Source organism: Protopterus annectens, chromosome 8.part0 (assembly GCF_019279795.1).
Source record: "Protopterus annectens isolate FY-2018-M chromosome 8.part0, PAN1.0, whole genome shotgun sequence".
Classification (NCBI taxonomy): Eukaryota; Metazoa; Chordata; order Ceratodontiformes; family Protopteridae; genus Protopterus; species Protopterus annectens.
Genome location: NC_056741.1, coordinates 244747125 through 244761136, shown reverse-complemented (window position 1 = coordinate 244761136; position 14012 = coordinate 244747125).

The window sequence follows — 14012 nt, the reverse complement described above, 5'->3', positions numbered from 1 at the left end:
GTGCACCCACTTCCACTGGGAACCCCTCTGAGAGACCAAACACTGTTCGTAGATGAGTCTTTGAGTCCTCATACATAGCCTGCAGTAATTATACTGATGTTTCTGGGACTTTGAGGCATTGCAGGACTGGCCGAATCAGCTTTCTTGGGACCTTGTCTTATGCTTTCTGTAACTCTAGGAATGCCCAGTAGGGCTCATTCCTCATCTCTAGCATCTTCTCCAACTGTCTTTCTCACTCCAAACATCTGGTCATTTGCACTGCATCCTGATCTGAATCTGAGCTGCTAATCTCCAGTCTTAATTCCTACTACTCTGCATATTTGTTTATAAGTTACTCCCTCCAGAACTTTCATGCAGTGTGACAGGAGTTTGATGCCTCTGTACTGCCCACAGTTGTGGATGTCCCCTTTGATCTTGTACACTGGCAGTAGTATGCTTATTCTCCAGTCATCTGGGATATACCTTTCTCTCAATTCTAAACAAACTTCAGTTCAGAAATCAAGCTGGCACTTTCAGGAGCAGGGACAGTATTCATCTGCAAAGCCCACTATTCACTGTTACCACATGTGAAAGGGTTTTCTCTAAAATAGCATCTGTGATGTGTAATGATATCCTAGAGAACAACAGGAAACCTGATCATTTACCATCCTTTAAGAAATCCCTCAGAACCCATCTGCTTGAACAGATGTAATTTCTTTAGAGACATAGGTTAAGGCTCCTGGGCATAGGCATCCTTGCATCTTTAATGCTAGGTATTAACATTAGCTTACTTTTTCTGCTGATTTCACAATGGGTAGGGGGTAATTTGATGGTGTATATTACAATATGCTTGCTATAGTTCTAAAAATTGCCACATGACCAAATATTATAACTGCTGGTGAATTGATATGTGGGTGTTGGGCTGCCTTGATTATTATGTATTTTTTATTTTCAGAAGAGGTAACTTAGCTACGCACCTAATGTTATACTTGACTAGGCATTCTATGATATATTCTTACAGTTATTAACTTTGCCTCCTTAGTAAATACTGTGACACACATCACTTTAGAAATTAGTTTGGTCCTCCTTGGGGCACATAGGTTCATAGGTTCATAGGAGGTTACTAGGCAAGCAGTTCTAGAGCCTTTACATGCCTAACCATGTTAATGACAAGTATCCCCATTTGTTCTTTTTGGGTAGTTTGCAGAACAAATTTATGAGCAGAGCAGGTCTGTGATCAACACCGGCTACCCTTGTTCATGAGAGACATCGGTGCCACCCCAGGGGCAAATTTGCTGTCTCCCATCCAATTATCTAGGTTGCGTTTAAATATCTCAGTGAGGAGCTCTGTTTTATGTGAATAGGAAGTCTATTCCAGAGAAGTGGCAATCTCTAGGAGACATATCTGTCTCTCCATCATGTTCTATCAATGTCACAAGCAAGGCTGAGATCCCTAGAACAAGTGACTCTTGTGCCATTTGACTTGTGGATGTACAATTTGACTTGCGGATGTGCAGCATTTCCATTAGGGCAGGGTTGGTGATTACCCTATAGACAAGGCACAAGTCACCTCTCAGCAGACTATAAGATACAGAGTAAAGAAATGGCTTTCTGCCTGTCCAGGTAGGTCATGGTTTGGAGTCCCACGTAGATGTTTACCTGCACATCAGTCTAACACTTGTGTTTCTTCTCTGTGCTAACTTCAAAAGTTATTGTTGTGTCTGTCTGCTTGCTTTGTGTGTGTGTGTGTGTGTGTGTGTGTGTGTGTGTGTGTGTGTATATATATATATATATATATATATATATATATATATATATAAAATGTTGTTTATATTCCATCTAATGTAACAGCTATTGTTGATGTTCTATACATTTCATGGAAACAGTCACTTGCTGAAATAACTATTGTTACCGTATTATCTTGCCTTTGTGGCCCGAGTTGTGAGTGAAAAGCACCTACCCAGTTAACAAGCTTAAATAAATAAATAATTTAATGGAGTTAGCATATACGCCATCAACATGATAGACACAGCGGTTTATATAAAAAGAAAGTATTTTGTGAATATAAATTCATTCAGATTTGTAATTTATCAAGGACAGCATTAAATGCTTTGTAAACATGTAATATCAGCTAATTGCTGCCATCAAGTGGTTTAAGGTGATAATGCACAATGAAAGAAACTAAAACGATCTATTTATCAAGGATGCAAGCAAATATACAAAGGGTTATATAATTTTATATGCTATTTTATATTGCTTCTAAAGTAATGCGCAACAGGGTTTGTGTTAAAATAATTCATGCCCAGGGGTGTTCTACGTATAGTAGGTTCAAGTTTTAAACATTCACTAAGCTTTTCCCTTGTTGATTTTATTTTATTTGTATTTTATTTTATTTTGTAAAATGATAGTATGTGTTTATAAAAGTAATGTCTTTGTTAAGGATGTTTGTGTGATTTTGAATTTATCTGTGTGTTTATAAATGTAATGTCTTTGTTACGGATGTTTGTGTGATTGCGAATAATGTTGATTTAAACAAATTCAGGAACTTTTAATTGATAGTGTTACCAAATCCTTTGGTATATACGACAGAAAAAACAAATGGTAAAATGTGTACTACAAGACATATAAGAGAGTTAAGTAAAGGGTAGAGGTAGTGCAGTAGCAGAGCATGCTATACGACATCATGGGGGAAGTATGGATGGTTTTTAATTTTGTCTTTTGGCCAATATATATTTATCCAGAGGAGGAGATACCTTATCAGCATCAAGTGCATTGGAAACATGTTTCATTTTAAAATTTAACACTTTGTCCCCACAAGGATTAAATAAAGAGGTACCAGTCAGTATGCACTGTTGTAAAAGGCATTGTCTATAATTTTTATGTTCCCGTGGTTTAAAAACTTATTAGTTAAAAATAAGATATAATAACTTTTGTTTAATTTATTTATCGCTTGATTGATGATTCTAAATGTTTAAAAGACATTAAAAATTGATTAATCGAAAACTGATTATTCGGTTTTGTTCCTCTGGGAAAGCTGTTAGTGGAGGTCCTGGGAAAAAATTAAATACATTTCCAATCATATGGTTTCTTTCTTTTGTATGTATAAAAGTTTGATGTTCTTTTGTGAGTAAGGTTATAAATGCTTGCTCATGTACTTTTTCACTGCTAATGTTCCTAACCTGTTACCTTTTTCTCCAGTTCCTTAACTTTTAACAGCTTGTAAACTACACAACTGCCAACTGATTTGTCTTGCCTCAAAGTCCATTTCTGTGATATCAGTAGGCTGAATACTTAGGAATACTGTCTGTAACTCTTAACATTTCCTACCTCATCTTATTTAGTGAATGTTCCTATTCATAAGTAAGTCTTCCTGCATTTGCCTCTTTTCTAATACGGAATTTTGTTTTCTCCCTTATTACATTTTACTTAGTTTCTTGTCTTTGTGCTGATCTGCTGCTTTTCTCCATTTCACTGAATCATATACCTCATTTTGTCTTCAGAACCACTGATTCTGGATTATAGTTTCATCAGCAGCAAACACGAGATGCATTTTATCTACTTCTGTCTTTACTGTTTCATCTATGCTTATACTCTGCATCTGTCACTCAAATAACCTGGTTGTGTCTGCAAAGTCATATTTTAGATACATCTCTGAGTAACTAAGGGGGCTTATCTTTACTTACTTAATTGTATTAAGTTGTTAAATCCTTTATGTCAGACAGTTCTTTACAGACAAGATAAAGACATTTTTATTACAGCTATTTAACTTCAAATAATTTAAACATGAAGGCTTTGGAGAATGGAGGCAAATGTATCTGGAAGAAGCTCACGCAAACATGAGAAGAACATGCAAACTTCATTGATTACACATTTGGAGATCATGGATGAACCTTTGAACATGAAACTGAACGACAGCAGCTCAATATAGGGAGCCATAATGCTACACACTAAGCCACCATGGCAGTCACTGTGCTACCATGACACCAATGTTGCTAATGTTAAACAATTACATCCCCAGAATTTTCCAATTGAATGGCTTTGCACATTTGAGGAGTGCTCCTATTACTTTTATAAGACATGTTGGTACTTTGATGACAGGTCTGTCATGATGGTTACATCTGACTAAAAGTGCCAATACCACACACACACAGACACACACACACACACACACACACATACACACACACATACAAAACACGACACTGATGACTTTGTGTACTTTTGTATTCTATCTAATAACACAAACATGTCAAAGGCCAGTGAGCTAGCCTAATAGCATAAAGTAGTGAAGTATGAGGTGCTTCCTCAACTTCATTATTTGAGTAAATCAGTGTAGCCATTGGCACAACATAGAGGGACATGTTACCCTCCCTGCAATGTATCAGCAACATAATGTAGCCAAGCATATTTGTTACGACACCATGAAATTGCAACACTTTATCTGCAGTGCACCAGTCATGCAATGTACTGAAACTGCCTTATGAGGCCAATCAGTGCAGTAGGTTCATAGGTTCATAGGTTCATACTAGGCTATCTGCCCTAGGGCATTTATAAGCCTAGCCAGAGTGTGTTTGGCTTTCGCCACCCATTTTAAATTAATTTTGCTATGCCTTTTTTTGAGGTTAGTATACTGTGCCTCTGTCTAACAGTGACACAGAAGTGATAGCCGGGGTAAACCTACGATCTTTCATCCACTCATCAAGATTCCTCTTGAAGAGAGTCAATGTGGGACTCTGCCTAACCTGGACTGGGATTTTATTCCAGAGTGAAGGGAGCCTCTGGGTTATGAATCTGTCCCTCCAGCATGTCCTATTTATTTCAGTGCTGAGGTTCAAGTCTCTCAAGCACATAGCTCGATGGGATTTGGATTTTCTGAGGTGCAGCATGTCCATTAATTCCGGGTTGAACATGGCTTTATACGTCAGGCACAGATCGCCTCTGAGCAGGCGGTATGCCACTGAGTAGAGCTGGAGTTTCTTTAACCGGGCAGCATATGGCATCTGTTTGAGCCCTTTGATCCTCTTGGTGAGGTACTTTTGGGGTCTTTCCAGTTGCTGCAGGTGTCTGGTAAGGTACATCCCAAAAGGGGCATTGTACTCAATTATGGGCCTTATGAGGGATGAGTAAAGAGGCACGATGACCTCCCCTGATCTAGATGTGAATCCCTTCATGATTAGGTGGGCTATATAAAATGTTTTTCCAACCACTTTGGCCACGTGGTTGTCAAATGAGAGATTGCTATCAACTTGGGTCCCCAGGTTCCTAATGACTTCTTCTGTACTTAATGGATTACCACCTATGTGGTAATTTGTGGGCACTTTGTTTTTGCCAAAGGGGATGACTATACACTTTTTGGCGTTTAGCTTGAGGCCATAGCTCTGGCACCAGTTGTCTGTTTCTATGAGGCCCTTTTGGAGGATGCTTGTGTCGGCTGGAGAGGTGATTATGGCACCCAGTTTGCAGTAATCTGCGAACTTGGTCAGCCACAGTCCTTACGTGTTGGCCTGTACAGCCGAGAAATATATACTGAACAAGAGAGGTCCCAGGACTGAGCCTTGTGGGATGCCACTTGTAACTGGTTTGGAGTCTGACATGGTTCCAGCAATTCTAACCATGTGGGTTCTGTCCTTGAGCCAGTTTTCAACCCATCTAGTGACATAGGGGTTTATATTTAAGCTGGTGAGCTTATCTATAATGCCTGAGTGGGGTATTGTATCAAAGGCTTTTGCGAGGTCCAGGTAGGCTGTGTGGACCACCTTCCCCTCGTCAATGGCCTTGGTGACTGTTTCAAAGAAATCGACCAGGTTTAAGAGGCAGGATCTGCCCTTAACAAAGCCAAACTGGGTAGGATCCAGTGTCTGTAGGTCCCCAATATCTTTATTTATGAGGTCCATGATGATCCTTTCCATAGCTTTGCAGACCAAGCTAGTCAGGCTTATGGGGCGATAGTTTCCAGGATCCGTTGAGGCACCACCTTTGTGGAGAGGGACCACTGTTGCTGTACGCCACTGTTTGGGTACATATCCTGTAGTAAGGCTAAGATTGAACAGTAGTTTTATGTTTGGGTTTAGCTCTTCTTGGAGTTCATGTAGGACGCAGCCTGGGACACCATCTGGTCCCATTGATGCTGTGTTTTTTGCTTTGGAGAGGGCGGCTCTTACCTGAGCATCTGAGATGTCAGGGGGGGTAGCACTCTGTTGGGATAGATATTTGCCCTTTTGGTGGGGAGGGGGGGGTTTGCACTGAACCTGTCAGCTAGGATGTTGGCAATGTCTGTGGGCTCAGTGTATTTTTTGACATTTTGGACTAATTCTGAGAATATCTGGGAATTCCCACCCAGGTTCCTAACATAACTAAAGAAAGCCTTGTGATTATCCTTAGTGTCATGTGCAATCTTTCTCTCGAAGCTGGCCTTAGACGATTTTATGAGTGCCCGTAGTTTTTTGCTAATACTGATCAGAGATGCCTTCCCTTTTTGGGATTTTGCTCTATCATGTAGTAGCTTCCTCCTTCTATTGTATAGTTTGTTTATGGCTGGGGTCCACCAGACAGGACGTCTGCCTTTGGAGGATTGGGTCTTGGTTTTATTTGGGATTGCATGATCCATGCATTCCTGAAGGTGTTCATAGAATGCGTTTATAAAGGATATAAAGGATTCTGCGGTCTGGGCCGTATTTTCCATAGGCCCGGGGGCTTTGAAGGATTTTGCCTCGGTTTTGAGGCGTGCGAAATTTGCTTCAGAGAAGTTTTTCACTGTGGTTTTCTGGGCAGGGGGTGGGGTCGGGATGTGAATATCCAGTGAGATTAGTTTATGGTCTGATCTTACCAGTGAGCGATACACTTCTGGTCTGGAGCATAGTGTCCCCATGTTGGTGATGATCAGGCCCAGTATGTTTTCCCCTCTTGTGGGAGTGGTAACAAGTTGTTCCATAGCATTTGAGTTTATAAATTCTAGGAACCTTTGGGCTAGGGTGTTGGAGCTAGAGTAATGCTCCCAGTCTATGTTTGGGTAGTTGAAGTCGCCCAATATAATGGTGTTTGGAGAGACCTTCATATTTTCCAGTATTCTCAGGAAGGCCGAGTGGGGTTCCTGGGTTTGGGAGGGTGGTCTGTAGCAGGCTGTAAACTGGAAGGCAGTTTTACCCACAGTTAGTTGCACATGGATAGTTTCTGATGCTTCGTGCTGTGCCACCAACCTGGAGGTGTGGGTATCTTTGATGAATATTGATACTCTCCCTCCTTTTGTGGTTCGGTCCAAGGTAAGAAGATACCATTTGAAAGGCAGATTTATACTGTGTTGGAGGTGCATGCCTCCTCGTTTTGCAATCCCCAGTATTTGCCTGCTCTTGTCAGCATCTTCCCTGCTCTGTTGTTTCTTTTCTTCTGTCCATGCAGTTTTTGACAGTAAAGGCTTTTAGCAGGACTTTGATTTTATTTAGTGGGTAAGCTATTGGGACTAAAAGATTCTTCAGTGCAATGGGTTCTACAGAAACCTTAGTGGAAATGTACACCATGCACAGCATGAATGAAGCTGGGAATGTTTATTTTGTGGGTTAAGTAATTTTAGCAAGCAGGTTTAATGGTGAAGATATCATTCTTTTCCTCTCCTTACTTTGCTTCTGATATAGCAGTTGTTCCAAAACTTTTCCAGCTGGAACACCATTTTTATAAAGGAAATATTTCGGCAGACCCCTATATTTTGGATTGTGTTTTTAGACTGATATTAATTAATAATTAATGTTAAACAAAGAATGTATTACGTATTATCAGTGCTTTTTCTGTAAATAAAAAAGGTGGCAGTATGCATACATTGCATTTGGGTCAACCCCCCCCCCCACTCAGCCCCCCCCAGACATTCCATTCTCCCATTATGTGGCTATTTCTCCCCAGTTGCCATAAACACTGTTCAAAACTCTGTGCGCATACTGTTTTCTGCTTTATGCCTATAATGATTACAGATTTTTGGATTTAATTTAAAACTTTTATTTCAAATTTACATTTGCTAAACAAATCAATACAGTCTTGAGAACAGACTTAGCATTAAAACTTCTCTGCCTTTGAAACTCACTTTCACTGAAACCACATTGAAACCCACATTCAAAGAAAATGCATCTGACCAGTGACAGATTAAGTTTACCTTTGGGCTGTTTTCAAATCATAGGCCCCTTGCCCACATTTTTAGGACCATGCAAAAGTTCTTTGATTCACCTTCATGATTGCATAATTAAATTATAATATATAATAATTAACTTAAATCTTTTGTATAATACAGCACCACTTATTAGAGCGTGTTTTAAATGTATAGTTTTGAACATTTTTCTAGTAAGCAATGAAACAAACCATATGAACCAATAATGACAGAACTGCCCTATTTAGAACATTTCAACCATAAAAGGCCACTCAAACTTCTCTCATTACAGTCTACCAATATCAGTCAATATGGACACTCTCTGCAGAAGTAAAAGTCATCTGAATGATTCCATATTAAAGAGATCTGTAAAAATGAAAAGATTGCTGCTAGCAAACAACTTTATATTTCAGTGTTTCTTCTACAAATACAATGACTGCTGCCCTTGAAGCATAAATTGCCTACTATGTTACATTAAAAAAAATGGTAAGCTGGTAATATTGCATAGGGAATGGATGGCAAACTGAAAATAGGTTTATAGTTACTAGGGATCTCATCCAAAGGGGACGTACTCAGGACTGCAGCACCCTCCCCCCTTAAAATACAACACAGTATCAGTAATCCACCTACATGCTGTGGGAGTAGAACTCACAGACGTCTGCATCAAGATGCAAGTATGTTACCTGCAGGGTTGCCACCTTTTCAAATGCCCAGAGTGGGATATTTTTTGTAGTAATGTGAGATTTTGCAGATCAAAACATTCCCATGGCCAGTGCAAACGACAAAAGTTCACTTTGTGCCAAAACAAATGATTATTTTTGTAGGATTTGAGTTGCTTATGCTATTTATTTTATTTATGTGTTCCATATACAAAATAACTGTTTTATGCAACTATTAAAGAAAATATAAGAAATATATTTTGTCTTAAAATCTCAGGACATTTGCCATTTTTTAGCTTTTTTTGCAGGACACAACTGCCCAAAGTGGGACAGAGGGACAGGTGGTAACCCTAGCTACCTGCTGTGCTACTAACACTGCTTTAAAGCTTTATACCACCCACAATACCGATACTATTTGCTAAACAAAAGAGTTGCACATTGTAAACAGACTTAGCATGAGCAGCAGAAAACATCTCTTCCCTTGAAGCTCACAATTCCATGAAAATGCACTTGAAACTAAATTCCTTGAAACGTGCACCTGAAACTCAGTTCCTTGAAAAATGCAGCTTGGTAGTTGGGGAAGAGAGTATTCAGGCTCTTGCTTCCTGTAGCTAAGGTACAGGGTTTCAGTCTAAGCAAATCACTAACCACCTGCTAACCCCTATCTACGGTATTTCACTCTCTCTCATACACACCTCAACCACGTAGTGTAAGAAGAAATCTGGACAAGATTAAAATAAATAGGGACAGGTTATAAATATTGCTCTCATGAACCTAGAAAATTGCTAGAATAACAGGATTTGTGTTAGTATGCATTTTTCTAATCTAAAGCATATGAAGTCTAAAACTCAAATGTCTGTCATTATTTAGCAATTGCAAACTTTCTTATGAGGACTGGATGAAAATATGGGGCAAAAATCTGGACATTCTGCGCTACCTACCTCTCTCTCAAACACACAGGTCTACTTCAGAAGGTCGAACAACCAAAACATCGACTTTCATAATATCGAGACCACAAAACCAAAAATTCACTTTACTGAAACTGCAAAATCTGGAACATCAGAATATCGAGTAGAGTAGTAGAGTTTCTGCTAAGTTAGTTTTGGGGTATGCTCCATCCTTACTGTAATGTGGTCTTGGAGTTAGTATATTTAATTTGTGGCAGGTGTGGGGGATTCAGGTGGGCCCAGCTCCTCTGATGTTGTAGGAGTGTGCGTGTTCCATTTGTGTTTTGCCATTCGATGTTATGGGAGTCAGTGTTACGAAGTTTCAGTAAAGTGAATTTTCGGTTTTGTGGTCTCGATGTTATGAAAGCCGATGTTTTGGTTGTTCGACTTTCTGAAGTAGATCCACACACACACACACACACACACACACACACACACACACACACACACACACACACACACACACACACACACACACAAACACACACCATACCTCTCAACCTCTTAGCAGAAGAAATCTGGACAAAGCTTGTCATAATGGGGGGACAAAGGCCCACAGCTAGGGACACATTTTAAATATTGTTCTTATAAACTCAGAAAGTTGATAGAACAGTAAGTTTTGCATTAGTACAACTGTATTGAAGGATATGAAGTCTAATGCTCAAATGTCTACCATTATTTTCTGACTTCAGTCCTCAGTGATTTGCCAAGGATTTGCAGAAAAACACAATTTTATGAGAAGACAAAAATTTGAGGCAAAAATCTGGACAGTTGACAGCTAGACTCAACTCCACGGTTTCTTATTCAAGCCTTGCTTAAAAAAAATAATAAATAAATAAAAAAAATATACCTTCAGGGTCTTTGAACAAGATCTCACAAAATCATCAGGATCAGCTCTGCAGTACGGCAAAGGGAAGAGACACGAAGCATAAAGCAACCAGCATAAAGCCACGACTTTAACCATCTTACGTGGAGGGAAAAGTTGTTTAAATTTCCCTCCAAGTTCTAACTACCAGGCAGAAAATACGGGTCAAGCATGCATCTGCTCAGCCACAAATGTGGAAGTTATTGCTTCTTATTCTAAAAACTCAGGGTAAGAAGCTCCGCAGTCTTGTTGTTTTCTTTTTTCTTTTTGTTAATTGAGGGTGAGCAGTGCAGCTTTTTTTTCTTACTTTTTTTTTAATACTCAAACAAGGTCGGTCACTGCAGAAGTGCAACGTCCTGGGTGGTGCAAGCCCTGAACTCATGGATGCTGCAGAAGTCCAAAATCCAGGTGGGTGTAAGCCCTGAACTCACAGACCCATAGAAATTATCGTACGGACCCCCAGGAGCCCACAGGCCACAGTTTCAGAATCACTGAGATACAGTATACAGTTTGTTTTGTCATGACTGATAAAAAAAGAAAAAGTTAATACATTTGGAAATCTACATTATATCAATATCAAACATCAAATAAAATACAAGGGAATGCTCACTGTCATGTATACCTTTGTCATCTCCAGCTTTCTTCCTTGCCTGTCATAGTTGTATTATATAGTCTTGATTGACAAACATACATCTCATTGACCTGCATGAAGCTTGACTGCTTTAACCCCATATTCATAGTTCATACTTCATACTTCGTACATGTTTACTAGGCTGATGACCACAAGGGCCTTTTTAAGCCTATCCATGCATCCTAAATCTCTGGCAAGTTGTGGTACCCTTGACAAGTGTGAGGAAGGGCTTGGGAGATGAAGCATTTACAAGCAGGGGCACGAGATATGGAGCATTTACAAGCTGCCTGTGTCCATTAGACATTGTTTGCAGATATGCAGGATACCCATCAGGGAGGGGTCTGACAATGCCTTGTATGAAAGGCATATATGTCCCATTAACAGCCTATAGGAGACAGACTGCATGGAGAGGGCCTGAGGCAGTCTGCATAGAACATGTTATTTACGCCCTGTATTCTTTTAGTGAGGAACCACTATGGACATTCCAGTTGTTGGGTATGCCAGGTTTGGCACATTCCATAGGGGGGTATTGTACTCAATAATAGGACTGATGAATGCTGAGTACAGCAAAACAATGACTTCTTTGGACTTAGATACCATACCTTTGTTTAGAAGTTGCAAAACATAAAATGATTTCCTCACTACTGTAGACATGCGATGGCCAAAGGCTAGATTCCTGACTATGTGTGTCCCCAAGTACCTGACATCTAGGTAAACTGTTAGGGAAGTGTTGTCAATATTATAGCTACCAGGGATGGATGACTTCCTGAAGGATACTGTTATGCATTTCTTGGCATTTAGTTTTACTCCAGGGCTCTAACATCAGCTATTTGTCTGTGTCAACCCCTCCTGGAGAACATCTGTATCAGTGGGGGGGTCTATAACCACTAATCTGTAATCATCTGCAAATTTAGTCAGCCAGAGGCCATTGACATTGGCCTTTACTTTAGAGAAGTAAAGACCATAAAGAGGCAATCCCAGGACCAATCCCTGAGGGACTCCACTTGTGACTGACCTCTTTGTATTGGTGGACTCTCCAATTTCAACTTCCTGGGTCCTGTCTGTGAGCCAGCTGGCTATCCACTGAGAGACATAAGGGTTTATACCTAACCTCCTGAGTTTGTCAACAATGCCTTGGCCAGGTCAAGGTAGGCAGTGTGAACCATTTTGCCCTCATCCATTGCTTTGGTGATCCTTTCAAAGAACTCCACTGGGTTGAATAGGCATGACCTGCCCTTGACGAAACCAAATTATGTCGGGTCCAGTGTCTGGAGTTTTTATGTCATTATCAATTATTTGTATGATAATTCTTTCTAGGCTTTGCATATGGGACTAGTGAGACTTGGGTCTATATCATTTCACTGAAAACTTATTTCACTGAAGCTTAATTCATTGACACATATTCACTGAAAGCTCACTTCACTGAAAACCCAATTCACTGAAAACCCATTTCACTGAAACTCATTTTGTTGAAAGGTATATATGGCCTTTTGCCCACTGTTGTGTGATCCTGGAGTTAGTATATAAAGTAAGGGGGGTGTGGGGGCCACATCCCCCCCACATTTGGGGGTGCGGACGTATGCCCCCCACATATTGTAAACATTTTAAAAAATATAGATGGATACTTACAAGTGTAATGAAAAAATTCTTCCAGAACACAACATATAACCAATTTATGTCTGGGGCTTCATCCCCCTCACCCCCCGAATGTGGGGGGCTGTGCCCCCACCCCCCCTTACTTTATATACTAACTCCAGGATTGCACAACAGTGGAGAATAGACCATTTATCCCTTTCAACAAAATGAGTTTCAGTGAAATGGGTTTTCAGTGAAGTGAGCTTTTAGTGAATATGTGTCAATGAATTAAGCTTCAATGAAATGAGTTTTCAATGAAATTATATAGACCCGTGAGACTTATGGGTCTGTAGTTTCCAGGGTCTGTAGATGACCCACCATTGTGCATAGGGATGACTGTTGCTGTTCTCCATTCATGAGGCATGAAGTCTGTTTGGAAACTACAGTTATAGCAATTCCAGAGGGCCTGATAGGTCATGTTTCATGATATTTAGAAGGCATCCTGGTACATTGTCTGGGCACATTGATGGAGTGTTCTTGGCCTTAGAGAGTAGCAGGGGGAGTTATATTTGATGGTATTTCCTGAGGGAAGGTTGAGGGTGAGAGAGGGGTAAAATTGGAGCTGAATTTGTCAGCCAGTAGGTTTGCTATATCTTCTGACTCAGTATAGGTGGTTCCAATAACAATGAGCGCTGCACACAATTGTGTATTGCCTTTAAGATTGCGAACATAGCTAAATAATGCTTTGTGGTTGCCCTTATTCTGGGAGGCCAAATGTACCTCAAATTTGGCTTTGGTAGACTTTATTTGTTCTCTCAGTTGTTTGTTTAGCTTGATGAGAGTGTTTTTGTCCTGCTAGGTGGTGCATCGCCTGATTTTTGCCATGATTTTCTTTCTTCTGTTATACAGCCTATTGATGTTGTAATTCCACCAGGGTGGCTGTTTTTTGAGTACCACTTTATATGTCACTGACTCAATCCATTTTGATTATTTTCTACCTCCCATATACATTCCAAGATTATTTATGAAGGAAGTTAGTGACTCATCTCCACTGAATGTAAGGGAAGTTTATTCCATAACCTCAAAAGGCATTATGTAATGCATTTGCCACATTTTTGACTATTATTATTTATTTTTAATAATAAGTAGTGTTAGATTCCCCCAGTGGTACATTCCAAACATAGACTTTCAAACAGTAAATAGTAAATAATGACATTGTCTGAAGTCT